Genomic DNA, 26886 nt, shown 5'->3' with positions numbered 1-26886 from the left:
CTCCACTTCTTTCTTGTAAGCAGTTACATTCTTCCTGGCATTCAAATATTTCTGAAATAGCTATTCTCAGACATAATAACAGCATAACTATAAAACAAAATATGTCACTCTGATTTGAAACTCAGCTCATGTTCTGTACCTGTGCTATTGAACACTCACTTTATTTTTGGTAAATTTTTAATTTTTTTAATTATTATTTTATATTGGAATATAATTTGCAGTGCTGTGTTAGCCATAAAATTAAAAGATGCTTACTCCTTGGAAGGAAAGTTATGACCAACTTAGATAGCATATTAAAAAGCAGAGACATTACTTTGCCAACAAAGGTCCATCTTGTCAAGGCTATGGTTTTTCCAGTGGTCATGTATGGATGTGAGTTGGACTATGAAGAAAACTGAGCGCTGAAAAATTGATGCTTTGAACTATGGTGTTGGAGAAGATTCTTGAGAGTCCCTTGAACTGCAAGGAGATCCAACCAGTCCATCCTGAAGGAGATCAGTCCTGGCTGTTCATTGGAAGGACTGATGCTGAAGCTAAAACTCCAATACTTTGGCCACCTCATGCGAAGAGTTGACTCGTTGGAAAAGACCCTGATGCTGCAAGGGATTGGGGGCAGGAGGAGAAGGGGACGACAGAGGATGAGATGGCTGGATGGCATCACCGACTCCATGGGCATGAGTTTGAGTAAACTCTGGGAGTTGGTGATGGACAGGGAGGCCTGGCATGCTGCGATTCATGGGGTCACAAAGAGTTGGACACGACTGAGCGACTGAACTGAACTGAACTGTTACTTTAAGGTGTATAGCAATGTGACTCAGTAATACATATACATATATCTATTCTATTTTAGATTCTTTTCCCATATAGGTTGTAATAAGAATATTGAGTTCCCTATGCTCTACAGTAGTTCGTTGTTGATTACTATGTTTTGTGTGTGTGTGTGTGTGTGTGTGTATGTGTGTATGTTAGTCCCAACCTCCTAATTCTTCCCTTTTCCCACCTTTTCCACACTTTTACTTATGTGTGTTGAACGGGGCAGCCATGCTTCTGAAGGCAATTGTGTAATTTGATAGGTCATTGTTATATAGACTGTTAGCATAACGATTCTCATAAAATATTTATTGCTTGTCCCTGAGCTGACAGCCCATAATGCAGGTACATGCAGCATCACCGCTTACACTGTGACATGTTTGGTTTGTATCACTTATTTTGTCTGCCTTCCCCCACCCCCTTTTAAAGCCATCATCTGCATTTTCTACTTTGAAGTACATTAGTTACCATGGAAACAGTGATGTCATTGGAGGGGGTGAGGGTTGGTAACATCTGCATGGACAGTATCAGATCATTTTATTTAATGGTTTGAAATTTATTCCACACTTGGGGAAGATTAGGAGTATGTTTGAGAGGATAGTGTGCTTATGCACTTAGAGCTAATATGATGTGTGTACATGTAACTAAAGGCTGCTTTTGTGTGATATTTAGGTTGCACACAAAAACATGCCTGAAAATTAAAGAAGAAAAACACAAAGGAAAGAAATAGGAAGGTCAAGGGATTCATATCATTTCCAACTGCCCAGGGCCCATGGTTACAAATGTACAATGTACAAATGTACCCATGGTTACATAGCCTAGAGTTCCCACTATAGCTTTGGTTCATGTAAGTCATGGTCCATTTTTCTCATAAAAATACTGTGATAAGTCTTTGTCTTTCTGAGTGAAACTCGCATTCCAGTGTTGGTTGGTTACTTCTGATGTGCAGCTGAGTTTCTGGCAGGATCCATGAAGAGGTGCCAGTGGTCTCAGAAGCTGTGTGTGATGGCAGAGGTGGTGCCAGGGAGGGCACCTGCGCCCCTGTAACTGCTCAGGGCTCTGTGCAGCGTGTCCGAATGAAGCTGAACTGTGCTTTCCTTCCACCTGTGCATCCTTTTGTTAACTTTTCATTTTGAGCCAGTTATACACTCACTGGCATAAATAAGAAATAATGCAGAAAGATACAAATATAGAAATAATACAGAAATTATAGGATTATTTTAATTAAAATAATTAATACAGAAATAATACAAAAATATGCCCAGTGGTATATAGTGCATAATAATTGTTGTTTAGTCACTCAGTCATGTCCAACTCTTTTGCAACCCGATGGACTGTAGTCTACCAGGTTCCTCTGTCCATGGAGTTTCCCAAGCAAGCATACTGGAGTGGGTTGCCATTTCCTTCTCCAGGGGATCTTCCCAACTCAGGGATCGAACCTGGGTCTCCTGCTTGGCAGGTGGATTCTTCACCACTGAGCCACCAGGTAACTGTAGTCAGGACATTGACTTGGATGCAGTTCACCCGCCAGCTTTTCTGGTTTTACATGCACTCGTGTGTATGTGTGTGTGATTTTAGTCTTTTCCGTTTCATCTCATGGGTTGAGTCCTGTGACCACCATCACAGTCTAGATACAGACCAGGCCCACCCCACGGATCCCTCCTGCTACCCTTGTATAGCCACACCTCGCCTGCTCACTAACTCCAGGCCACCCCTACAACTGTCCCACAGTATGTGAGGGTGATTGATTCCAGGACCCCTTGTGGGTGCCAAAAACCCACAGATGCTCACGTTGGCATGGTATAGTCAGCCCTTCATATCCATGGATGTGAAGCCCACAGATATGAAGGGCTGACTGTAATCCATTCTTCATCTAGGGAATGTCGTCATTTCAGACTGTTATGTAAATGGAATCATACAGCACACAGCCGTTGAGATTAGCTTTTTTCACTCGGCATAAATCCCTGGAGATCCATCCAAGTTGTTGCTTGTATCAACAATATATTAAGTTCTGAGGAACATTCCATGGTATGAATGGACCACCATTAGTTTAAACATTCACTCCTTGACGGACACTGTACTGTGTTTATTTTTTTAAACTGAAATCCTTGAGAGAGGGCTTTGGGGGGTCCTAATAGCACAGAATCAGTGAGCGTTTTTAAGGTATCCAGGACTTTTCTAAAGGTCTCTCTCTAGAGCATTTGTTCAGTCATTAAGTTGCATCTGAATCTGCGACCCGATGGGCTGCAGCACGCCAGGCTTCCCTGTCCTTCACTATCTCCCGGAGTTTGCTCAAACTCAGGATCCATTCAGTCAGTGACGCCATCCAGCCATCTCATCCTCTGTCATCCCCTTCTCCTTCTACCCTCAATCTTTCCCAGCATCAGGGTCTTTTCCAGTGAGTCAGCTCTTTGCATCAGGTGGCCAAAGTACTGGAGCGTAAGGCCCAGGTTATTTATTAATAAAAGAAAGGAAGGGGCTTCTCAGGGGGTGCTAGTGGTAAAGAACCTGCCTGCCAATGCAGGAAACATAAGGGAGTTCAATCCCTGGGTCAGGAAGATCTCCTAGGGGAGGGTATGGCAACCTACTCCAGTGTTCTTGCCTGGAGAATCCATAGACAGAGGAGCCTGGTGGGCTACAGGCCCTGGGGTTGAGAAGAGTCCAACATGACTGAAGCAACTTAATATAGCATAGAAGGAAGGAATGCACTTGAGAGAAGCTGTGGAGACCCAGCAGAGCGGGCTGGCCAGGCCACATGTTGGGGAGCTTGATATTCTTATATTTAATAGTTGTTTCCCCTGCAGAGGGAAGCAGAAGCACCCGATGTTCTAAGACCTGCGTTTAATCATCTGCATCCTTCTCCCAGCATTGGTGGAAACAGGTATTTTTTCTGATCAAAGAAACTGTAATACCAACCACTCAGCCTGCTTGGTCCCCTGATCCCTTTGTGCAGAAGATGAAAACCTAAATTCTTGTTCTGAGACAGGTCACAGAGGAAATTGTTTTCTTGGTCTCATTGATTTTCATTTGCGAAGTGTTCCACTTGGCCTTTTCCAAGCTATGCCCTAGGACTGGGGCCACATGACGGAATTTAAACACCAAAATCATCCTTGGAGTACCATCCATACACCCATGTTTCTGTATTGAGATTCATGGGAAGCAGCCGGAATAACAGACCCAGAGATCTGACATTGCTTTTCTCATTTAAAGACTTTCTTCTGGGCATACACACCGAGGAAACCAGATCTGAAAGAGACACGTGCACCCCAATGTTCATCGCAGCACTGTTTACAATAGCCAGGACATGGAAGCAGCCTAGATGCCCATCCGCAGATGAATGGATAAGGAAGCTGTGGTACATATACACCATGGAATATTACTCAGCCGTTAAAAAGAATTCATTTGAATCAGTTCTAATGAGATGGACGAGACTGGAGCCCATTATACAGAGTGAAGTAAGCCAGAAAGATAAAGAACATTACAGCATACTAACACATATACACGGAATTTAGAAAGATGGTAACGATGACCCTATATGCAAAACAGAAAAAGAAACACAGAAGTACAGAACAGACTTTTGAACTCTGTGGGAGAAGGTGAGGGTGGGATGTTTCAAAAGAACAGCATGTATATTATCTATGGTGAATCAGATCACTAGCCCAGGTGGGATGCATGAGACAAGTGCTCGGGCCTGGTGCACTGGGAGGACCCAGAGGAGTCGGGTGGAGAGGGAGGTGGGAGGGGGGATCGGGATGGGGAATACGTGTAAATCCATGGCTGATTCATGTCAATGTATGACAAAACCCATTGCAATGTTGTGAAGTAATTGGCCTCCAACTAATAAAATAAAATTTAAAAAAAAAAAAAAAAAAGACTTTTTATTTACCCTGCGTTTTATACAACCAGCAGGGTCTCCCCGTGTCCTCATCAAGTTTAAGCTATTGACCTAAAGAAAGGACGGGTTTTTTAGCACTGGGATTGAAGGTTTGAAAGCCATTTAGAGAAACATGGCGTATCGGAAGCTTTTAATACCAACGACTATTGGTCAGAGATTCAGCTCTCTAGCTTTTAGAACTAAGCAGTGGAAGCAAGCCCCCTGGGAAATAAGAGGCATGTAGAAATGGCCCACAGGGAAACAGACGTGGCCTTTGGCCTTTAACCCAGATGTCAGGAGATGGTTTTCATAGCATAAGCGCCATGATTTCTTTCATGATTCTTTTTTTTTTAATATGGGCCATTTTAAAAGACTTTATTGAATTTGTTACAATATTGCTTCTGTTTCATTTTTTGTTTTTTGGCCCTGAGGCATGTGGGATCTTAGTTCCCTGACCGGGGATGGAACCCCCTGCATTGGAAGGTGAAATCGCTCTCCCTTTTTTTTTTTTTTAAATTTTATTTATTTGTTTATTTTGGTTGTGCTGGGTCTTTGTTGCTGTGTGCAGGCTTTCTCTAGCTTTGGCGAATGGGGGCAGCTCTCTAGTTCCGGTGCGCTGGCTTCTCGTGGCAGTGGTCTCTCTTGCTGCAGAGCCCAGGCTCCAGATGCACAGGCTTCAGCAGTGGCATGTGGGATCTTCCCAGATCAGGGATTGAACCCCTGTCTCCTGCATTGGCAGGCAGATTCTTTACCACTGAACCACCAAGGAAGCCCTGAAAGGCAAAGTCTTAACCCCTGGACTGCCATGGAAGTGCCAAGCACCGTGACTTCTTTGCCTGGAAATCTTGCCGTCATCTTCTAATATTAACCTGGGATATCATGCTTGAGTGGGGTAACCCTGCCGCTCCCTTCCATCCCCTTCCCCACTGCTTCCCCCAGGTCAGGTGACCTTGTCCTGAGGCCTGCTTTGCCATTGACCCCATTATAACACAAACCCCTTAAGATTCGTGCCTTGAAGTACAGTTGCTTCTTGCTGGGGAGTTTGGTTCTCAAGCAGCCTGGGACAGCAACCTTGTGTGTGCTGGAGGATTACCCAAGGATGCTCCTCAGCTGTCTAGAAGGTGAGTAATACATTTAGGGGTTGTGCAGTGTGAAAAATGCTTAGCCCACAATCACACTTAGCATCAGAGAGATGCATGTACTAACAGAGGACATATGAGGACAAATGCTTAGCGGGAGGACTGGAAGGTCACATCTCCCTTCTCAAGCACAAGTTCAGGACGTGCCTCTGCTGAGTGGAACTGAGGACAAACCAATCACACTCTTTAAATAATGTATTGTTGAAGCCGAGTATTTGCTTATCTTTGTGTTCTCAGCTCCCACCTCAGGGTTGAGCATGTGGCGGTGTTTGGTAAATATTTGCTAAATGAATGAATGAATAATCAAGAAGGGAGAAGTGAAATTTAACTAATAAGGGATGGATGGCGGGGTTTCCACCCTCCACTCCCACAGCCACTGTACATGACTTTTCAGCCCCACTCTGGTTTTACAGAACATGTTCAAAAGGTATAATCCCATCAGAGCCAGTCAATTATGGACTAGAAAGAACTGGAGTTTTCTTTGCAGTTAGGTGGCAACTGGTATCCTGATGAGCCTCAATACCACCTTGTTCTTTAAGAAGTCGGTTGGGCTCTTGACCTGAGCATCATCTTCTGAGAAACCTCCATGCCCTGAGAGTGAAGTAGAGGAAGAAATGAATGCACAGGCTGAAGCACAAAAGAAAGATGAGGCAGAGATGCAAGTAAATGTGTAAACCATGGAGGCCACAGAGGCAGAAACAAGGGATTAGGACTAGCCAGAGGCTAGGAACTCTGTACAAATTGTTGGATGGCACGCCTACTGTCTAGAACTTGTCACAATGGGTCTGGAACATATATGCCCATTCTGGTTGCCCCAGCCCTCGAGACCCGCCTTGCTCATTATCAGAGTGGCTCCTTTGGATCCTTGGCCCTGAACCTGTGGCGGTCTGAGCTAGTTCTGTACTCAGTTGTGGCTGGATGTAACATGTGTACCATGAATCATCCCTTTTGCTATCTTAACGGAAGAAAAGAAGTTGGTTGGGCTGTACTCCCCACGCCCGGCGAGTCAAGGATGGTAGATGGGCCGCCAGTCGCAGTGTGGCCCGGACCAGCGCCTGCCGCTGGAAACGGCCAAGTAGCAAGGTCTTGGGAAAGATCCAGGGGCTCCAACTGTTCACATTACAGACCTCTCTATTAGCTTGTTTTGATCTGCAGGTTGCCAAGATGCTGTGAGGGTGGTGGGTAACAAAATAGCTCCCTCTTTCCTCCACACACTCTACTTTTTTTTTTTTTTTTAACAGCTAGCAGTAAATGGGCTGACTTTCACTTTCACCGGTGCCAGGGTTGTTTGCCTTGAGACATATTCTCGTCTTGAGAGTAAAAAGAGAAACTTGGTTCTGAGACCCCGGAATTCTCTCTTTCTGGTTTGCTTTTTCACTCCATCAGCTGAGGCACCAGGGGGAATGTCAGAAACCCCAGGCTTCTCAGTAAAAGACACGCCTGTTTGGGATCAGAACCACGCAGTCTCTGCCTGGCCTTCTTGCTCTAATACTGGAACTCATGGACGATATGGGACGACCAGGCTTTGGCCTTGTTGGGATATTTCTTTCGGAATTTTTTTCCCCCCCCAGACCGTGCAGCATTACTTCCCTGAGGGAAGTAATTTTAATAATAGGTAACATTTCTCTACAGTGGAAATTCAGAGTCCTAAATACTGGACCACTAGAAAAGTCCCTTTGCTGGGAAATTTAGAATCTGCCACATGTTTAACATTCCTTGCATTTCCTTACACATAGCCGTCATTTCTACAGGGATTTCTCTTTGCAGTTATTTGCAATTATTTTATGTCATTATGTACCCTTCAAGTTGCTGTTGGCTATAAATTCCAAGTTGGCTATAAATTCCAATTTATGTCTCTTAAGTACTAAGGCAGTACTTTCGTACATTATTCATACTCTTCTATTTAATTATTTCATGTGCTTGGCTGATTTGTGTGTAGAAATTTTGGTTCTGAATATTTTCCAAACAGAATCGTATTGGTCTTATCTCTGAGTGCAGCATCTTCACGTATCATGTTGCAGCCATGTGATTCTACACCATGTGCTAGATGCTTTTTAGTTATTGTCCACTTAATCCTCCAGTTAATACATCCACAGAAATTTTGCACAGAGTGGAAAGATTGGTCACCATATCACCATATAAAGTCACGTGAATGACCAAAATAGTGGTCCAAAGAATGATAAGAATAATTAGAGAAAAGAAAATCAAAGCTACAATGAGGTACCATCTTAAACCAATTAGAATGGCCATCATTTAAAAAAAAAATCTACAAATAACAAATGCTCGAGATGGTGTGGAGAAAAGGGAACCTCCTTCACTGTTGGTGGGAATGTAAATTGGTGCAGCCACTATGGAGAACAGTATGGAGGTTCCTCAGAAAACTAAAAATAGAACTACCGTATGATACAGCAATCCCACTTCTGGGAATATAGCTGGACAAAACTATAATTTGAAAGGATTCATGTACCCCAGTGTTCACCATAGTATTATTTACAATAGCCAAGAAATGGAGGCAACCTAAATGTCCACCAACAGATAAATGGATGAAGGAGATGTGGTACATATAGCAATGGAATATTACTCAGCCATAAAAAAGCAATGAAGTAATGCCACTTGGTGGCAGCATACCATCTTAAGTGAAGTAACTTGGAAAGAAGAGGACAAATACCGTATGATATCACTTACGCGTGGAATCCAAAATATGACCCAAATGAACTTGCCTATGAAACAAGCTCACAGACACAGACTTACGGTTTCCAAAGGGGGGCTGTTGTGGGAAGGAGGGGTGGGATTAGAGATTAGAGACAAACTGTTACACATAGGATAGGTGAGCAACGAGGGAGCAATGTGAACAATTGTTCACAATAGGTGAACAGTGCGCTACTGTATAGCGCAGGGAACTATATTCAGCGTCCTATGAGAAACCGCCATAGGAAATAATATGAACAGGAATGCATGTATCTGTGTGACTGAGTCACTTTGATGTACAGCAGTAATTAACCCAGCATTGTGAATCCACTATACTTCAATAACCTAAATTTTGAGAAAAGAATGATAGGAATTGCGAAAGTATCTAACCCTGTTTTAGGGTTTTTATAAGCTTTAACTTCTTTCATCTTCTCGAAACCCTCTGAAACAGTATAACTGTTGTCCTCCTTTCATAGCTGGTTCTGAGGTCCTGAGAGATTAGGAAACTTTCTCAGTGTCATTCAGCTTGACTGTGGCAGCGCTCAGCACCAAAAGCAGAATTCTGACTCCTGAGCCTTTCCTGTTCAATAATAAAGTATTGCTCTAAAATAGCGAAACCATTATTAATGTCTTCAGTGGAGATCCTGCGAATCACTAACATTGGAAATCACTGTGAAACGTTCATTTTCTCATATTAAACAGAGTTTAAGTGATTTTCAAATTTGCATCCTTTCTAGGAAGCCTGAATAATTAAATTCCCCTTCTAATTTTGACATTTCCTTTTTGAAATCATCGGAATTGTTGGTTCAAAGCAAACATTTTGGGAATGCCTGCTCCATGACAGGCCCTGTGCTACGTATTTTTCATCTGTTATTTAATTCTCATAATACCATTATCCTTTGAGAGCTGAGGAAACAGAGCTGCACTGAGATTTAGCTCATCAGGGCCTGTCCTAGCGGCTTGGGTTCCATGGCTGGAGCCCTCCTGGCAAACTCACCTGAATTCTAGGAGTATAGAGTCAGAGGTCCTTTCCCAGTGCATCAGGAAGGATTCCTGAGAAAAAGTACAGTCGTGCAAGGTATCTGATTCTTGTTCATTTAGTTGGAAAAAGCCTATCCATCTCATGTGGGCCCAGGAAGGAAGGGGCTGATGCTGCCATCAGCTCAGGGGGCATTGAGTCTCCCCTCTGCTCTGGGCAGCTGCTCAGATGGTCCACATGGAGCTGAGGTGGTAGTCTTCCTTGCCCCTCCCTACATCACTAGCCAGTCGCAGATCCGGCTATGTATTTATTGATTTCTTAAATATTTATTTCTTTCCTTGGCTGTGCTGGGTGGGTCCGAGTTGCAGCTTGCCAACTTTTAGTTGATGCCTGTGACCAGTGATCGAACCTGGACCCCTGCGCTGGGAGTGCAGACTCTTCGCCATGGACCACAAGTGCCCTGGCTGTGTGTTTTCTACCATTGCAGTGCTCACTCTGTGGGTGAGCTCAGAGGTCAGGAGCTTCGGAAGCTCCTGTGAGGAGACACAGGACACTCAAGGACAGATTGCCCTTCTCCACGCAGCCCTGGCTCTGACAGAGGGTAATAGCTGGGAAGGTGCCTCTTCCTTTCAGCATCCAGTGTCTGAACTCATGTTACAGGAAAAGGGACCCCTTCTGTGCTGGGCAGCTGGGCCCAGAACCGTGGTCTTCTAGTGATGCTTAGCATGAGACCTTGGAGGAAGGGCAAGTGTGTGAAGTCCTCCCAGCATCTCCTGCCTGGGGCCCTGCGTGAGTAGGAACTTGGACCTGGTGACTTGCCTCTTTATGCTTTGCCTGTCCAAAGAGAAATGTAAAAGCCAGGCTGCTGGCATCAGGGTTGTTTCTATCAGGTGACCCTGTTTCTGTGGCTGCTGACTGCTAAGTCACCTCAGTGCGGGAACACATTCAATGTCCTGATCTTTGCGGCTTTGTTCTCAGGACCTCACGCTGACTCCATCAATCTGAGTGGTCCAGCGTAACTCTAGACAAGAGTTAGGGTGTGATGTGATGGCCCTTTGTTGATTCTCTTTAAAAATCCTGAAGATGAGGGATAATGGGTGTTTAATGAGCTCCCGCAGGATGGCAGGTGCTGACAAGTACCTTACAGCCTCCATTTCTAATCCCACAATTGATATATTATCATTCAGAACCCAAAGCTTGGAGGTCAAAGGATTCTGCTTACCGCAGACAATGCAATTGACGGGGAGAGGGAGTGGGAGTTAATTTCCTGCACGCATCCGTGCAGTGGCCAAGACTCACTCTCCCAGTGGAATCTGTGCCGGCTTTTATGGCCTTTTATGAGAAAGCTCGGGGAGACTAAGGTTCGTGAACAGCAGGCGTCATTGTCACTGTCAAGCATCTATTCCTTAGCCCTGGATCATGGATGGGTGTATTAGAAATGCCTTCAGTTGCAGAGTTGATACAGGACATGTGAATAGACCGATGATACTTAACTTTGGTCAGTACTTTTCCTTTTCTCATGTAGAGTATTGTCAACCTTTCCCCTCTTCCCTCCCTGGACCCTTTTCCTATGAGTTCAGGATGTTGTTGTTCTGTCTCCTGGTTGTGTCCGACTCCTTGCGACCCCATCGACTGCAGCATGCCAGGTTTCCCTGTCCATCACCATTTCCCAGAGTTGGCCCAAGTTTGTGCAGGACGGCTCCAGCCCTTTCCTGACTGTGGGGTAGGGATGCCCAGGCACCCCGGCCCACTCAATTCCCCCAGCTGCAACCCTAGAGCTTTTTAAGATCCCCTCAGCCCGCTGGCTGAGGCACTGCAGCCGCCAAGCCTGTACCCCTCGCCAGTACCCACCCCATTGAGTGTCATGGTACCGCCTGTGTGGACGGGGGGCCCCGCAGCAGCTGGTACCAAACAATGCCTGTTCTTATTTGGGCATCCCGGGAGGGCCTGGCAGCTTCGGCCGTTCAGAGCCCAGCTGGGTCTGGAGTTGTTGGGTTGTGCTGCAGAGGTGATTTGCTACTTTGTGTCAGTACAAATAAGACAGATTTCAATCCAAGGAACTTTGAAGGGCCCGCCGCCTCTCCCTGTCTTCTGATTGTCTTTACGATGAAAGATGGTTAAAGTAGCCCTGCTGTTCAATGAACCCAGGCTGGATATGACTGCTGAGGTTTACAATATCACTCTGCTGTGCTGGCTGTGTGCTCTGGACAGGTTCCCTAACCTCTCTGAATCTCTCCTCCTGTATCTTCTTTAAAAAAATGTTTTATTTATTTTAAAAATGTATTTGGCCACACTGGGTCTTAGTTGCAGTGGCATGTGGGGTCTTTAGTTATAGCATGCATGATCTCTTGGTTGCGACAGGAAAGCTGTTAGTTGCAACATGTGAACTCTTAATCATGGCGTGTGGGATCTAGTTCCCTGACCAGGGATTGAACCCAGACTCTCTGCATTGGGAGTGCGGAGTCCTAGCCACTGGACCACCAGGGAAGTCCCTCCTTCTGTATCTTGATATTGAATTTAGTAATACCTTTGCCACACAGTGCATGTCAGGATTTAATGACGGGATGTTTGTGGAGAGCACCTTGCCCAGGCCTTGCCCTCCATGGGTAATGAACTCTCTTCCCCTTTCCACATAGGATTCCAGCTGAGACAAGACAAGGCCAAATCAACTTCTAGACATGCAGCTTTGCTGTCTTTACCACTGTCTGCAGGGATCTGTGCTTGGCCGGTTTCAGATACTTTTAAACAAAAGTGAAAGAGCTTTAATTATGCCCTTGTTTGTGGTTTGGTTTGGTTGCCTCATTAAAAGATTCAAGAATACTGCCCGCCCTCTGGCTGCTGCAAAGTGCAGGCCTGGCAGGAATTCACGAATGGTAAGTCGGTCCTGTCTGGTGAAGCTCCCAAGTTCTTCTGGCTCAGAGATGGGGCTGGCCGTGTCATCTGGCCGGGGTGTGGCTCAGGGTGCACCTCCTGAGTCCATGTTTGCTCCGGCATCACCCCTGCAGTGTGTATGTCTTTGGCCTTTATAGTTACACTCGCTGTTGCTCTTCGCTTCCCGTTCCCTCCATTTCAATTGCAGTCTTCCTCTTAATACAGATGACAGACGTCACTGGGATTCATACCGAGCAGACACCAGGGGTGTTTAGTCACAAATGTGAGTTTGTGGTCACATTGCCTGGATTCCAGTCCACTTCGTACCAGGTGGTCTTAGGTATAAGGAACCTCAGTTTCCTTATCTGCAGAACGGAATAGTGGTAGCACTAATCTTACAGGATTGTATGAGGATTAACTTATGAAAAGTGGTTAACGCAGATCCTGTCCCATAGGTAAAAATTGCCTATATTAATATTAATAATGGGCTTCCCCGGTGACTCAGTGGTAAAGAACTCACCTGCCAACGCAGGAGATGTAGGAGATTCGGCTATGATCCCTGGGTCAGTAAGATCCCCTGGAGGAGGAAGTGGCAACCCACTCCAGTATTCTTGCCTGTACAATTCCATGGACGGAGGAGCCTTGTGGGCCACAGTCCATAGGGTCACACAGAGTCGGACATGACTGAAGCGACTTAGCCTGCACACACAGCCTCACCAGCAGGCACAGAGCTCTCCTAGTGGCCCGCCTAGGACTTTGGTCTTCTCTGTGTGACTTGGACCATTCTGATTCTCACTGTGCCTCTTAAAGCAGAGGTGTTCAAGATATTATGTCTACCTTTTTACTTCTTCAAGCCAAGAGACCAAGTAGACTCCCCAGGAGATCCTGTCTGCTCTCCATCCTCCGTTGCTGTTGATCAGTCGCTCAGTCATGTCTGATTCTTTGTGACCACATGGACTGTAGTCCACCAGGCTCCTCTGTCCATGGAATTCTCCAGGCAAGAATACTGGAATGGGCTGCCATCTCCTTCTTCAGCGGATCTTCCCGACCCAGGGATCAAACCCCTGTCTCCCGCATTGGCAGGCGGATTCCTTACCCCTGAGCCACCAGGGAAGCCCCCTCCATCCTTTATCAGGAACCAGATAAATGCTCTGACAAATACCAGCTCCAAAGGCAGATGTGTAACCCTTCTCCTTTGGTTACTTTCCAGGGTTCTCTGCTCTGGGCAGCCTCTCCCCCACCCCTCCTCCAGCTAGCTGCTGGGGCTTGCTTACCTGTTTTTGGCTGCACCGGGAAGCATTCGAGACCTTACTTCCCTGAACAGGAATTGAACCTCCTCTCCGCTCAGTGGAAACTCAGAGTCTTAACCACTAGACCACCAGGGAAGTTCCTGGTTTGAGAAGTTTGACAAGGACCTCCCTGCTGTCCTGACCCATGGGGGCCCCAGTTCTGTTCTGGATGGACGAGCATGGCTCTGAGGAATGAGGAATGGAGGCCTGAAAGCCTTACTGGGTGTGAACTTCCCATTCATTTTAAATCACCTCTTTCTCCATTCTTATTTTTATAACAATATTACAACAGTGGCTGCTTTGTGTGAACATTCTGTCAAAAAAGAATTGTGAAAAAGTGAAAAGTGTGTTCCTCGTGTAATTATAGAGTGAACCTGAGTCAAATATTATACTTACTAATGAGAGAACCAGTGAATTGGTAAACAGGGAACATTAGAAGAGGTGGGTGTTCGTAGGCGTTTTGGGGGGAAAAAAGGATAGAAGAGAATGATTAGGTAAGTGTGGAGAGAATGGTGAGGTACCATTCAGATCAGCCTTGAGGTACCCCAGTTTCTGGGACTGCTGCCAACAAAGAGTCTCTCTGCCAGCTCCCCTCGGGGCGCAGGGGAGAGAAAGTTCCCCCATCTTCTCTCTCAGGTCCTGTGGGTCATTGGTCTAATGGTTACCTTGACATAAAACAGGCTCACAGGAAGAAAAGCAGATTTAATTTTGTACGCTCGGGAGCTCAGGGAAAATAAGAGACTCGAAGAAGCCACCAAAGTAAGGGCTTCGCTGGTGGTTCAGCGAACCCACCATCAGCAGGAATCCACTGGTAGGAATCCACCTGCCGATGCAGGAGACGTGGGTTCGATCCCTGGTCCGGGAGGATCCCACATGCTGAGGAGCAGCTAAGCCCGGGCGCTGCAGAGCAGCTGAGCTGTCGCGCCTGGGGCCTGGGAGCCACAGTCACTAAGTCCACGTGCCTCAGGGGCTGCAGCCGGGGGTGTCCTGGAGCCTGTGCTGGCAAAGGGAGAAGTCACTGCAGTGAGAAGCCCGCTGACCACAGCCAGAGGAAAACCCGCGCAGCGATGAAGGCCCAGCAGAGCCGAACATAAACAAGTAAATACGATTATTTTTTTTTAAAGGGAAGTGACTAAGGCAGGCAGCTTTTCTGCCTTTTAAGCAAAGAGACAATACATCTTGAAGAATTAACAAGACAGAGGGATCTGGACATGGGGTGGTAAAGTAGTGAAAAAGGAACGGGACTTGTTGACACAGGCTTCTCAGCCTTGAATTCCCTATCTCTGGTGATAAGGATGTCTCTCTGTGGACCTCTCACCACTGCTTGCATCTCTCCAGGCTTATCCTATCTCCAGAACTGCCCACAGGGCCAACTGAGGCTTCTGTTGTGACTACATCCTAGTTCACTTTTTCTTTCTACCCAGAAATCTTCAAGGTAACAAGTAGCTTCACAGTGTCCACACCCTCAATATATGTTGTTGTTCAGTCACTAAGTTATGCCCAACTCTTTGCAGTCCCATGGACTGCAGTATACCAGGCTTCTCTGTCCTTCACCATCTGCTGGAGTTTGTTCAAAGTTATGACCATTGAGTCAGTGATACCATCCAACCATCTCATCCTCTGTTGTCCTCTTCTCCTCCTGCCCTCCATCTTTCCCAGCATCAGGGTCTTTTCCAATGAGCCGGCTCTTCGCATCAGGTATCCTAAGTATTGGAGCTTCAGCATCAGTCCTTCCAATGAATATTCAGGGTTGATTTCCTTTAGGATTGACTGGTTTGATCTCCTTGCCACCCAAGGGACTCTTTAGGGTCTTCTCCAACACCACGGTTTGAAAGCCTAAAATATTTGCTGTTGACCTCATTGTATGGTCAATAGCAAAATCAGACCCAGATGTATTCCTCTAGATATCAGGGTTTGGCCAATCTGTAGAGTCAGACAGCAAATATTTTAGGCTTTGCAGGCCCCCTGTCTCTGGTGTTGTCACAACTCCGGCTCTGCCCTGGGAGCAGGAAAGCAATCACAAAGACTAAACAAAGGCTGTGTTCCAGCAACACTACTTACAAAAACAGGTGGAGGGCGGGATCTGGCCCACGGACCAGAGTGCCCACCCCTGCCCTAGATAGTTAAGTCATCCTTGGGCAAGTCTGTTCAACAGTGTCCTAGTGTGAAAGGACAAGCTCCCTGCCAATCTTTGCTCTGTTTGATGCTTATAGGATTTAATGTCTTTTTATAGGACTTCTCTGGTGGCTCAGAGGGTGAAGCATCTGCCTGCAATGCAGGAGACCCAGGTTTGATCCCTGGGTCGGGAAGATGCCCTGGAGAAGGAAATGACAACCCACTCCAGTGTTCTTGCCTGGAAAATCCCATGGACAGATGAGCCTGGTAGGCTACAGTCCATAGGGTTGCAAAGAGTCTGACACAACGGAGCAACGTCACCTTCACTTTTACTTTATATATTTCCTATTTTTGCTGCACTGGTCTCTGTTGCTTTGCGAGGGCTTTCTCTATTTGTGGCAAACAGGAGCTCCTCCTCGTTGTGGGGCCCGAGCTTCTCATTGCAGTGGCTTCTCTCGCTGCGGAGCGCAGGCTCTAGGGCATGAGCGCTTCAGTAGTGCAGGGCGTGCACTCGGCAGTTGTGGCCCGTGGGCCCCAGAGCACGGCCTCAGTAGCTGTGGCACACGGGCTTAGTTGTTCCTTGGCATGTGGATTCTTCCCAGACCAGGGATCAGACCCAAGTCCCCTGCATTGGCAGATGATTCTTAAGTACTGGACACCCAGGGAAGTCCAGGATGTAATTTCTAAAGCCTACAACTGCCTACAAAGTGCTCATCTCAACTTCACAAGTGAGGTACCAGGATTGGTGAGGATTCTCCATGGTCTTAGTATTTAGGTAGATGATAGTCTGAAAGTGAGCTTGGTGGATCTAGCCCTGAGCTTGCCCTGCCCCCTGGACCAGCCTCCTTCACTCAGTCATGGGAAGCAGAGGTTTGGGTGAGTCTTGGAGAAAAGCACCCCAAAACAGAGCTGACTGCAGGTTCACAGAGCCCAAAGGTATCTGAAGAGGCCTTGCCCAGCGTCCCACTCTGCCAGGAGTCCTAGGCTTGGCACAGAGTAGGTGGATTTACCTGTGAGTAAGGCAGTTTGGATGTTGAGCACCCTTATCCACGAGGGTGTTAAAGGTGTGCAGCCTACGCCTTGTCTGCTGGACCTCGTTCCTCTGAGATCAGGAGGAGGTAGGAATAGCTTACACATGGAGGCAGAGGTCTTACCTGGCTGTGCCCCACGCTGCCTGTGATGTCGACAAAGCCCCAAGGCTCTGTTAGCGCCACTGTGAAATGTGCAGGGTCTCTCCTCCAGCTGTACCTTTGCCAAAGTCCATTAAACAGGGCCTGGATTCAAATTCTGACTCCTCACCAGCTATGTAACCATAGGCCACTTTTTAAAATCTCTCTGGACTGTTCAATATGAAAATGAAATGAATGTATCTATGTAAAGCTTGTAGAATAATACTTGTAACATAGTAAGCACTATGAAAATATTTTCTGTTGTACTTTTTGTTATTATTGTTATTATCTTTAAGTGCTGTTACCTTTAGCACTTAGTATGGTTATCTTCCTAGTAGTCACTGTGGTTTAGTTGCTCAGTCCTGTCCAACCCTTTGCAACCCCATGGACTGCAGCATGCCAGGCTTCCCTGTCCTCCACCATCTCCCGAGGTTTGCTCAAACTCATGTCCATTAAGTTGGTGATGCCATCCAACCATCTCATCCTCTGTCGTCCCCTTCTCCTCCTGCTTCCCATCTTTCCCAGCATCAGGGTCTTTTCCAGTGAGTCAGCTCTTCTCATCAGGTGGCCAAAGTCTTGGAGCTTCAGCTTTAGTGTTGGTCCTTCCAATGAATATTCAGGGTTGATTTCTTTTAGGATTGACTGGCTTGATCTCCTTGCTGTCCAAGGGACTCCCAAGAGTCTCCTCCAGTATAAGGGCTCAATAAGTGTCATTCAATACATAAATGAACCATGTGATAAATGAGATTCATATTCAGTCTGGAGCACTGCTCTCCAGTAGAGCTCCATGTGATGGGAGCATGCTTGACTCCATGCTGTCCAGTAGGACATCCACTGACCACATTTGGATAATGAGTACTTATACGTGTGGGTATGGTGACTGAGGACCTGCATTTTCAATTTTATTCAATCTTCATTTAAATTTCCAGCCACAGGAGTTTGGCTAGTGGCTACCATGTTGGACAGCACAGCCGTCTGTACGGTCTAGTGTTCAGAGATTGTGTTTCAGTGTTTGGCATTTTTCAGACATCTGCAGCCAGAATTGAGAACCACAGGACTAGAACACTTAGGCCAGTACTTTCTCATCCAGCCCTACATATCCATCAAGAAATAAATTCATGAAGTCAATATTAGGTTCCCACTGTATGCTAGTTACTCTTTTGGGCACTAGCAATCAGCAAAGAGAGAGATCTTGGCTGTCCAAGAATTTGTGTACTAGTGGAAGAGGAGATAAAGACACAAATAAACAGGCCACTGTTTGTTTGTTGTTGTTTTTTTTTTATCACTGGGGAAGACTGACTGGAAAGCGTTTGCACTAGCTCTCAGGAGGATTTTGTAGAACTGTACATGAATCTACGATGATCTTTGATGTTAATCAACCAATGTTGGATGTTCTGGTGATTTGGGGCTGGTTGTTGTTGCTCAGTTGCCCATTTGTGTGTAACTCTTTGTGACCCCATGGACAGCAGCACGCCACGCTTCCCTGTCCTCCACTAGCTCCTGGAGCTTGCTCAAACTCGCGTCTGTTGGGTCGATGATGCCATCCAGCCATCTTATCCTCTGTCACCGCCTCCTCTCCTTCACACAGGGTGCTTGAGCACAAGCAGGACAAAGAGGGTGTTGCAGTGGTGACTGGCTTGGCGGGAATTGCGGTGCTTGTTTAAGGAACACCTCTGTCAGAAGGGAACACGTGAGCTGAGACCTGTGTGGTGAGAAGGCGTGAGCCTTGTCATGATCTGAGGCCAGAGGATTCCGGCAGAGGGAGATGCAAATGGTCTTGAAGTTGGGGCTGTGCTTGGCCTATTTGCAAAACAGGAGGAAGGCCAGTGTGATGGGAACGGTAAACACAAAAAACGGTGAACACTGGTGAGCTTGGAGAGGCGGGGAGGGTGGAGTTTTTCAGGACCACGTGGGCCAGGGTCCTGAGTTAGGATTTTCTAAGTGCTGTAGGACCACCCTGAGCAACGCCTCCTGGATTCAGTGTCTCTTATCTCAGGTGTCATGCGGTGCGTGGGTGATGGGAGGGGTCGTGGTGATGTGTGGTAGTCAGGGGACTGACGGGGCTGTGCAGATGGAAGGGTCAACAGACCCTTCTACCCAGGCAGGGCCAACAGAACATACTGCTGGGTGGATTGGATCTTGAAGGTCACGGAGTTTTTATATGCCCTCCTCCCCAAATATACCTACTTCCCAGGTGGCTCAGTGGTAAAGAATCCATCTGCCAATGCAGGAGACCCAGATTTGATCCCTGGGTCGGGAAGATCCCCTAAAGAAGGGAATGGCAACCCAGTCCTGTATTCCTGCCTGGGAAATCCCATGGACGGAGGAGACTGGTAGTCTACAGCCCATGGGGTTGCAAAAGAGTCAGACATGACTTAGTGACTAAACAACAACAAACAACAACCCCACATATACCCACACAGGGAGCCTGAGTATCTGGTATTCCCTGTAAGTTCACCTTCCTTTCCTCCTTCAGGAGGCTGCTAGGAAACTGTGTGATGCCAAGAAGTGTAGGTTAGGGGATTATAAAGCAGGGAGCCTGAGGCACTGTTTCTCTGACTTTAAAGTGCACATCATCTGGGGATCTTCTTAAAAGGCAGAGCCTGACTTTGTTGGTCTGAAGTGTTGGTCTGAGCTTGTGCATTTCTAAAAGGCTCCCCCATGCTGCCAGGACCCCTTTGCTTGAGCCCCACTTTACCTAGGGAGGGCTGACTTCCTGCTACACAAGGGCATGAAACTCTGACCTTCCAGAGCCTGTGAGTCTTTGGAGCAGGTTGCAGGTGCCTGGGAAGTTCTCGTGAGAATCACGCAGGAATCCATTCTCCTAGGTCCACAGGAGCATCTTGGACTTGTGGCCAGGAGCCCTCTCTAGAGACCCAGGGAATCTGCTTTGTGCCTAGAGGAACCAGGGGCCCCTTTGTTTGTCCTTTGGGAACCAAATTGCTCAACAATTATTTCACAGCCTGTAGCAGTGTAGGCGCAGCTTTTCAAATCCAATCTCCAGAACTACATTTGAGGAGGGATATATTTTACATGAAAAAGAAGCCTTTAAAGCAAAATGACCTGTGGGCAAGAAGGCCTGGGACTCTCTTGTATTATGTGTTATCACCACAATGCTTTTAACTTGATGTCTGGGTGGGAGAAATGAGACTTGATTGCCGGAGATATTAACAATGAGATGATCAGTTTGAACTGAGAGGGAAGTTTGACTCCGAAGTGATGCCTCTGGCTCTGGATCCGTTTCTTAATGGAAAGGGAAAAGGAAGTGTCAAGAAGTTTAATCTGATACATTTCACTGAAGAGCATCCCTATAAGTGAAACCTATTACCAGGCTGCAGGATTTAGGGCTGTTTTGAAATGAATGTACTTACTCCCTTGTAGAAGGGACTAGTTCAACCATACTTATCATCCGGGGGCCAGGACTGAATGTTTTATTGAGGCAGGGTTTCATATGGAAGCTTTTTGTAAATGAAACTAACATTTGATGACTGGGAGAAAATTACTATGACTTGCCATCTGGTTTCTCAGCCAATACCATTGATTCATGGTGCTTGTAGTGGTTCTTAATAATCTGTCCCATTTCATATTGTATGAGATATTGAAGCTATTTTCCTAATTCCTCCAGTCTAAACATTTAGGGTTATTGCACCAAGCTTCCACTCCAGCTTTCTTTGATCGAATTTTTTTGAATTCTCGAGTGCTGTCACATTTATCATTATAGGCTATTACATTATCACGTGGTAGTTTGCATTTTTATTATGTTCTTCACTTCTAATATATTCAAATCTTCCTTGTGGAACCCACATAGATTTTTTTTTTAACTAGGTGGGGGGAGGACATTGAAATATCTCAACTCACATCACTCAAAATGATCAATATCCTTTCTTATTTCTGAGTGAGAAGCTATTTAGTAAAGCCCCTTCCTCTGTGTGTGGGTTTGACCCCATTTCCAGTGTTTGTATTTTTCCTGTTTATTTCTCTTTTCTTTCTGGAATTACTGCTTACCCCAGAGATAGCTGCTTAAAAGGAAGGGTCAGGCATAGTCTGAGAGAGTCCTTAATGAAATGTCGTCGGTTCATATTAGAGTCCTAGAATTACAGCAGCAGCTTTTTCTATGTTTGTAGAAGTGTTGCCAGCATAAATATACGCATCTCTCACCTCTGCAAGGGCTTCCCAGGTGGTACTAGTGGTAAATAACCCTCCTGCCAATGCAGGAGACATAAGAGACGCAGGTTCGGTTCCTGGGTCAGAAAGATCCCCTGGAGAAGGGCGTGACAACCCATTCCAGCAGTCTTGCTTGTAGAATCCCATGGACAGAGCAGCCTGGTAGGCTACAGTCCATAAGGTTGCACAGGGTCGGACCTGACTGAGCAACTGAGTATGCACATGTCTCTGTAAACCAGCATGTTGCTTCTTGGGTGGGGAGTCAGAGTGATGGCTCGGATGATCACAAAGCACCCTTATCTGCCAATAAAATAAAAGTCAAATACATGGCATGGCCACAGGTACTCTTCAGGGGTAGAACTCCAGGCAGAAGTGGGGCCTTCCTGGTGGCGCAGTGAATAGGAATCTGCCTGCCAATGCATGGGACACGGGTTTGATCCCTGGTCCTGGAAGATTCCCCCATACCGTGGAGCAGCTAAGCACAACTACTGAGCCTGTGTTCTCGAGCCCAGAAGTTGCAACTACTGAGCCCATGTGTTGCAACTGCTGAAGCCGTCCAGTCTAGAGCCTCTGTTCGCCAGAAAGAGTAGCCTGATGAGCAGAGGAAGCCCACACCAAGCAACAAAAACCCAGCATCCCCAAAATAAAAAGAAATAAAAAAAATTTTTAAAGTGGTGCATGGCGCTGCTTCTTCTGGAGGGACACTCTGCCCATGGTGAACGAAGCTGTCTATCATCCTGATATGCTGTATCTTGTAAGAGACTGTCAGAACTGTCTTTAGAGAAGTCTCTGTGATGCCAGCTGTGATTCTGCCAGGAGATATCATAGCCTCAGGAGCCAAACAGTCCTGGGTGGAAATCCTGCCTCTGCCACTCTCTAGCTGTATGGTCCTAGGAAAAATAGGTAACTGTTTGGATCCTTAGTCTCCTGTGGAAAATAGAAGCCTGCCTTCTTGGCCACTGGAGAGTTGTAAGAATTCACAATAACTTTCTACCACACCGGGTGCCATTGTTTGTCTGTATTAGTTGTTGCTTTCAAAATGAAGCAAACATATTAAGGAACTGGACGTGACTGCTCATCTTTTATCCTGGGTTTTACTTTCTTTGTGCTGTTCTAAATAGCCTCAGTCATATCTCACTCTGCGACACTGTGGACTGTAACCTGCCAGGCTTCTCTGTCCATGGGATTCTCCAGGCAAGAATACTGGAGCAGGTTGCCATTTCTTTCTCCAGGGGATCTTCCTGACCCAGGGGTCGAACCCGCATCTCTCATGTCTCCTGCACTGGCAGGCGGGTTCTTTACCACTAGCGCCACCTGGAAAGCCCCTTTACATTGTTTGGATCACCATAAACAACCAACAGCCTTCAACTGGACTGTTTCTTGCCTCCTGGCTCTTTAGACTCTGTTGCAAGCAGTTTTCTCTGCTGATGCAAATGCTGAGACTGTCATCTTGATAAAGCCTGTCTCCCTGGATACCAGTGGCTGAGTGGATGTTTTTGTTCCCATGTGCCAAGCTGGATCTACCCGGCAGGGCACCCAGGGCAGTGTCAGAACTGGATGTCCAGCACCTGTGACTGCAAGGCCACCTCCTCTGTTTTCTTCCCCGTCGAGGCATCCTGCAGTGGTTGACATGTCAGCTGCAGGAGCTTTTTAAACAGCTGGGCAAAGCCAGGTGCATCTGAGGCACGAGAGGCTTCACTCTAGACACAAGTTTTCCGAGTTGGAATGGAACGAGAGGCAGAAAGCACATGCTCGTGGTTTATTTCCGGTGTTCTTGGGTTGCATGCAGGTGTCTCTTTCAACACATCTTATTTTCTAAGCATGAAGTCAGAGGGAGATAACGTGACCCAGTTAACATGACAGGGCTCCAGTGTGTCCCAGGGGAGGCATCCGCTGACCATCCGTCACACATACACAGCTCCCTGTGTAAGAACAGGGCTCTGACCCTGGATCAAGAGTGCACGTAGCAACATACTCTCAGCTCTCTGGTCTCAAGTGAGACAACAGCCACTTTCTTACCAATTGATGGATGCACTGCCCTGTGTATTATTCCACTGGAGAGGCAGTGCCTCTGTTCTAGAAAGTAGAGATTGCAGCCTTCACAGAATGCCTTTTCTTGTACATTTCATAAAGTTTCTAATACCATCTTAGACTTGCTTGTCTCTGTGGTTTCCCAAAACAATAGGTCTCTCCCAGCCTCTAGATTTCATGAGACACAAAACATCTCACTTCCATAATTGTTCTCCTTTTGAGGCCTGGCTCTATTCTTCTCTGCCCCCGAGAACCATTTGGGTCTCTTCTCAAAGGGCCAAGAAGGGTGTACACACTTCCTCATTTCCAACTGATCTGGAAAAATTCAGCTAAAGGAATTTGACATTTCGATCCACAAGCACTTAGCATTATTCTCAGGGAGTTGGGGTCTTCTCCATGCCTTCATCATGAGGCCACCAGCCCATGCATATTCACTGAGAGTGATAACACCCGTGTGTGTTTGTGTGTGTGTGTGTGTGTGCACACGCTTAGTTGTTCAGTCGTGTCCAACTCTTTGTGACCCCATGGACTGTAGCCCACCAGGCTCCTCTGTCCATAGGATTTCCCAGGCAAGAGTACTGGAGTGGGTTGCCATTTCCTTCTCTGGAGGATCTTCCCAACCCAGGGATCAAACCAGCATCTCCAGTGTCTCTGCTTTGGCAGGTGGATTCTTTACCACTGAACCACCTGGGAATCCCAATACCACCCCTAGTGGAGGGAAGATTGCATCTTGTGGGTGGGGGAGCGGCACAAAGATTGGATTGTTCTTTTTCTGTGTAAAGCATAAATGAACCCATAGCATATAAGCAACTGTACAGTATGTCCATTAAAATATCACATGGGCCCAGTTAGGCCTAAAAAGGTTCTTGAGTGTGTAACAAAGAAAGAAGGTTGAAAACTGCTGCTCTAAAATTTTCTCTTGGTGTCTCCTATTCCCCTCTCACAGTCAGCATTGCTTAAAAGGAGACCCCTTGCTCTCCACTTGGGGTGAAGACATCGCCAGGTGCAGTTCTGAAAGGGAGGAAAAGCTAGTGTGTTTCCAGCTGAATATTTATTCATAACTCTTTAAGGGAAAGTCAAGCCCAAGTTTTAAAAATAGCATCCCTAATGTACCCCTTTAGAATCTTCTGGAACTCTGGATATCACCTGGGTGATGGCTAAATAGTCATATCAACACAAGTTCTGCAACTACCGATTTAGAAGGAGAGAAAGTGGCTTAGACTGGAAGCTGACCCAGGGCCCGAAAATGGAACTGTTCCATAGGCCTCTTGCTCATCACCTCTGCTTACCTCTATGCCTGGCAAACTCAATGCCATAGCCTAATTTAGTTTCTGTACATGGGTACTGAATTGAACCTTGGACCCTGAGTTTTGGTCAATATCAATAAAAAAAGAATAGCTTTATTGCTTTGCTAGGTAGAAGATTTATTGCTTTGGCCTAGGCAGAAGGCCACAGTGGGCTAAGGCCCTCAAAGCTGTGTGTCTCAACCTGCAGGGGGATGTGAGAAGTTTTATAGTAATCATAGTGAAAGTTTTATAGACGGCACAATCAGCTTGTGGACATCCTTCTGATGGGTTGATGGTAGGGTAAGGGGGAGTCAGCACCATCACCTTCTGATTTCAGCTGGCCTGGGGTTTGCATGCTTACGGGCAGCATACAGTTACCTTCTCCCTGCTGGTGGGAGTTTTAGTTCTGCAGAATATCCCTTGAGGAGGAATCAGGGCCCTGCCACAAGGCTGCACTTCGGTTTCTTGACTGTTCCTCCCTTGTCTCCCCGTCATCTCCCTTTCCCTGGTGAGCACACATTTGAACCTGTCCTTTGGAGCCCAGGGAAGGTCTTCAAGGCTGAATGAAGCCTTTTGCCTACAAGCAAGAAATGGGGGACATGGAACCTCTTTTGTGGACAGGAGCTCCACAGGGTCCTGCTCAGTTTCAATGGCATAGTTCACCAAACACATTCCAGCCCTTTACACTTCCCTGCATTTGTAAGGAAGGCTCTCTTTACTCAGATTTCCCTTTCTTTCATCTTGATCTATCAGCCTTCTACTGGTTCTATAAGACCTAGCTCCAAAGATTTCTCTTGCAGGAAGTCTTTCATGAATCCCCCAATCCACCCTCATTTTCTTACTGCACTTAACCACATTCTGCCTTACATTTTGGTTATTTGTACATGTTGTCTTATTTTTCCATTTTATTGATTGTAATTAATATAACATAAAATCCATCCATTCTAGTTATACAATTCAGTGATCTTTTAGTAGATTTCTAACTCTGTGCAACCATCCACACAGTCCAGTTTTGAAATATGTCTGTCACTCCAAAAAGTTTGCTCATGGCTATTTTCAGTCTGGTTTCACCCCACCCCCAGCCCCAGGCACCTGCTTTCATTCTCTGTAGGTTTGCCTTTTCTGGATGTTGCATGTAAATGGAATAATACAATATATAATCTTTTTCATTTGGTTTCTTTCAATTAACATAGTCTTTTCAAAGCTAATTTATGTTGTAACATATTTTGGTAGTTCCATTTTGTTGCCAAAACTATTCCTTGCAATTTTAATTTAGTGGCTATTAGATAAACTGGATTGGATTAGTATTGTATTTATGGATATATCACATTTTGTTTATTCATTGACCATTGGTTATCATGTGGATTGTTTTCAGTTTGGAATTATTATGAATGCAATTTGCAATCTTTCTATAGACATATGTTTTTGATTCTTTTAGGTAAAATTGCAAATGGAATGGCTGGGTCATGTGGTAAATTTTTATTTTCTTGAAGTATAGTTGATTTACAATGTGGTGTTAGTATGAGGTATACAGCTAAGTGATTCAGTTATATGTGTACATATATATGTGTGTGTGTGTGTATATATATATATATAAATACTTTTTCAGATTCTTTTCTTTTATAGGTTACTAAAAGATAGTATTGTTCCCTGTGCTACATCATAGATCTTTGTTGTTTATCTGTTTCATGTATGGTAGTTCAGTTCAGTTGCTCAGTCATGTCCAACTCTTTGCGACCTCATGAACTGCAGCACACCAGGCCTCCCTGTCCATCACCAACTCCCAGAGTTCACCCAAACCCATGTCCATTGAGTCGGTGATGCCATCCAACCATCTCATCCTCTATCGTTCCCTTTTCTTCCTGTCCTCAATCTTTCCCAGAATCAGGGTCTTTTCAAATGAGTCAGCTCTTCACATCAGGTAGCCAAAGTATTGGAGTTTCAGCTTCAACATCAGTCCTTCCAATGAACACCCAGGACTGATCTTTACGATGGGCTGGTTGGATCTTGTAGTCCAAGGGGCTCTCAAAAGTCATCTCCAACATCACAGTTCAAAAGCATCAATTCTTCTGCACTCAACCTTCTTTATAGTGTAACTCTCACATCCATACATGACCACTGGAAAAACCATAGCCTTGACTAGACGGACCTTCGTTGAAAAGTAACGTCTCCGCTTTTTAATATGCTGTCTAGGTTGGTCATAACTTTCCTTCCAAGGAGTAAGCATCTTTTAATTTCATGGCTGCAATCACCATCTGCAGTGATTTTGGAGCCCCCAAAAATAAAGTCCGCCACTATTTCCACTGTTTTCCCATCTATTTGCCATGATGTGATGGGACCAGATGCCATGATCTTAGTTTTCTGAATGTTGCACTTTAAGCCAGCTTTTCCACTCCCCTCTTTCACTTTCATCAAGAGGCTCTATAGTTCTTCTTCACTTACTGCCATAAGGATGGTCATCTGCATATCTG

General features: G+C 45.9%; 1 protein-coding gene and 1 non-coding gene across 3 annotated transcripts in view; one reads left to right on the top strand and one right to left on the bottom strand.

Moving 5' to 3' along the window:
- Positions 1–26886, top strand: part of SLCO3A1 (solute carrier organic anion transporter family member 3A1) — a 366445-nt gene that overhangs the window by 31970 nt on the left and 307589 nt on the right. The gene's annotated exons all lie outside the window — the stretch shown is intronic.
- Positions 11905–11977, bottom strand: TRNAG-CCC (transfer RNA glycine (anticodon CCC)). The gene has a single exon. It is a non-coding gene; the product is annotated as a tRNA-Gly (tRNA).

This window comes from Muntiacus reevesi, chromosome 15 (assembly GCF_963930625.1).
Source record: "Muntiacus reevesi chromosome 15, mMunRee1.1, whole genome shotgun sequence".
In the NCBI taxonomy this organism is placed as follows: domain Eukaryota; kingdom Metazoa; phylum Chordata; class Mammalia; order Artiodactyla; family Cervidae; genus Muntiacus; species Muntiacus reevesi.
Note: the sequence above shows the minus strand (reverse complement) of the source record. Positions and strands in the feature narration are given on the sequence as shown.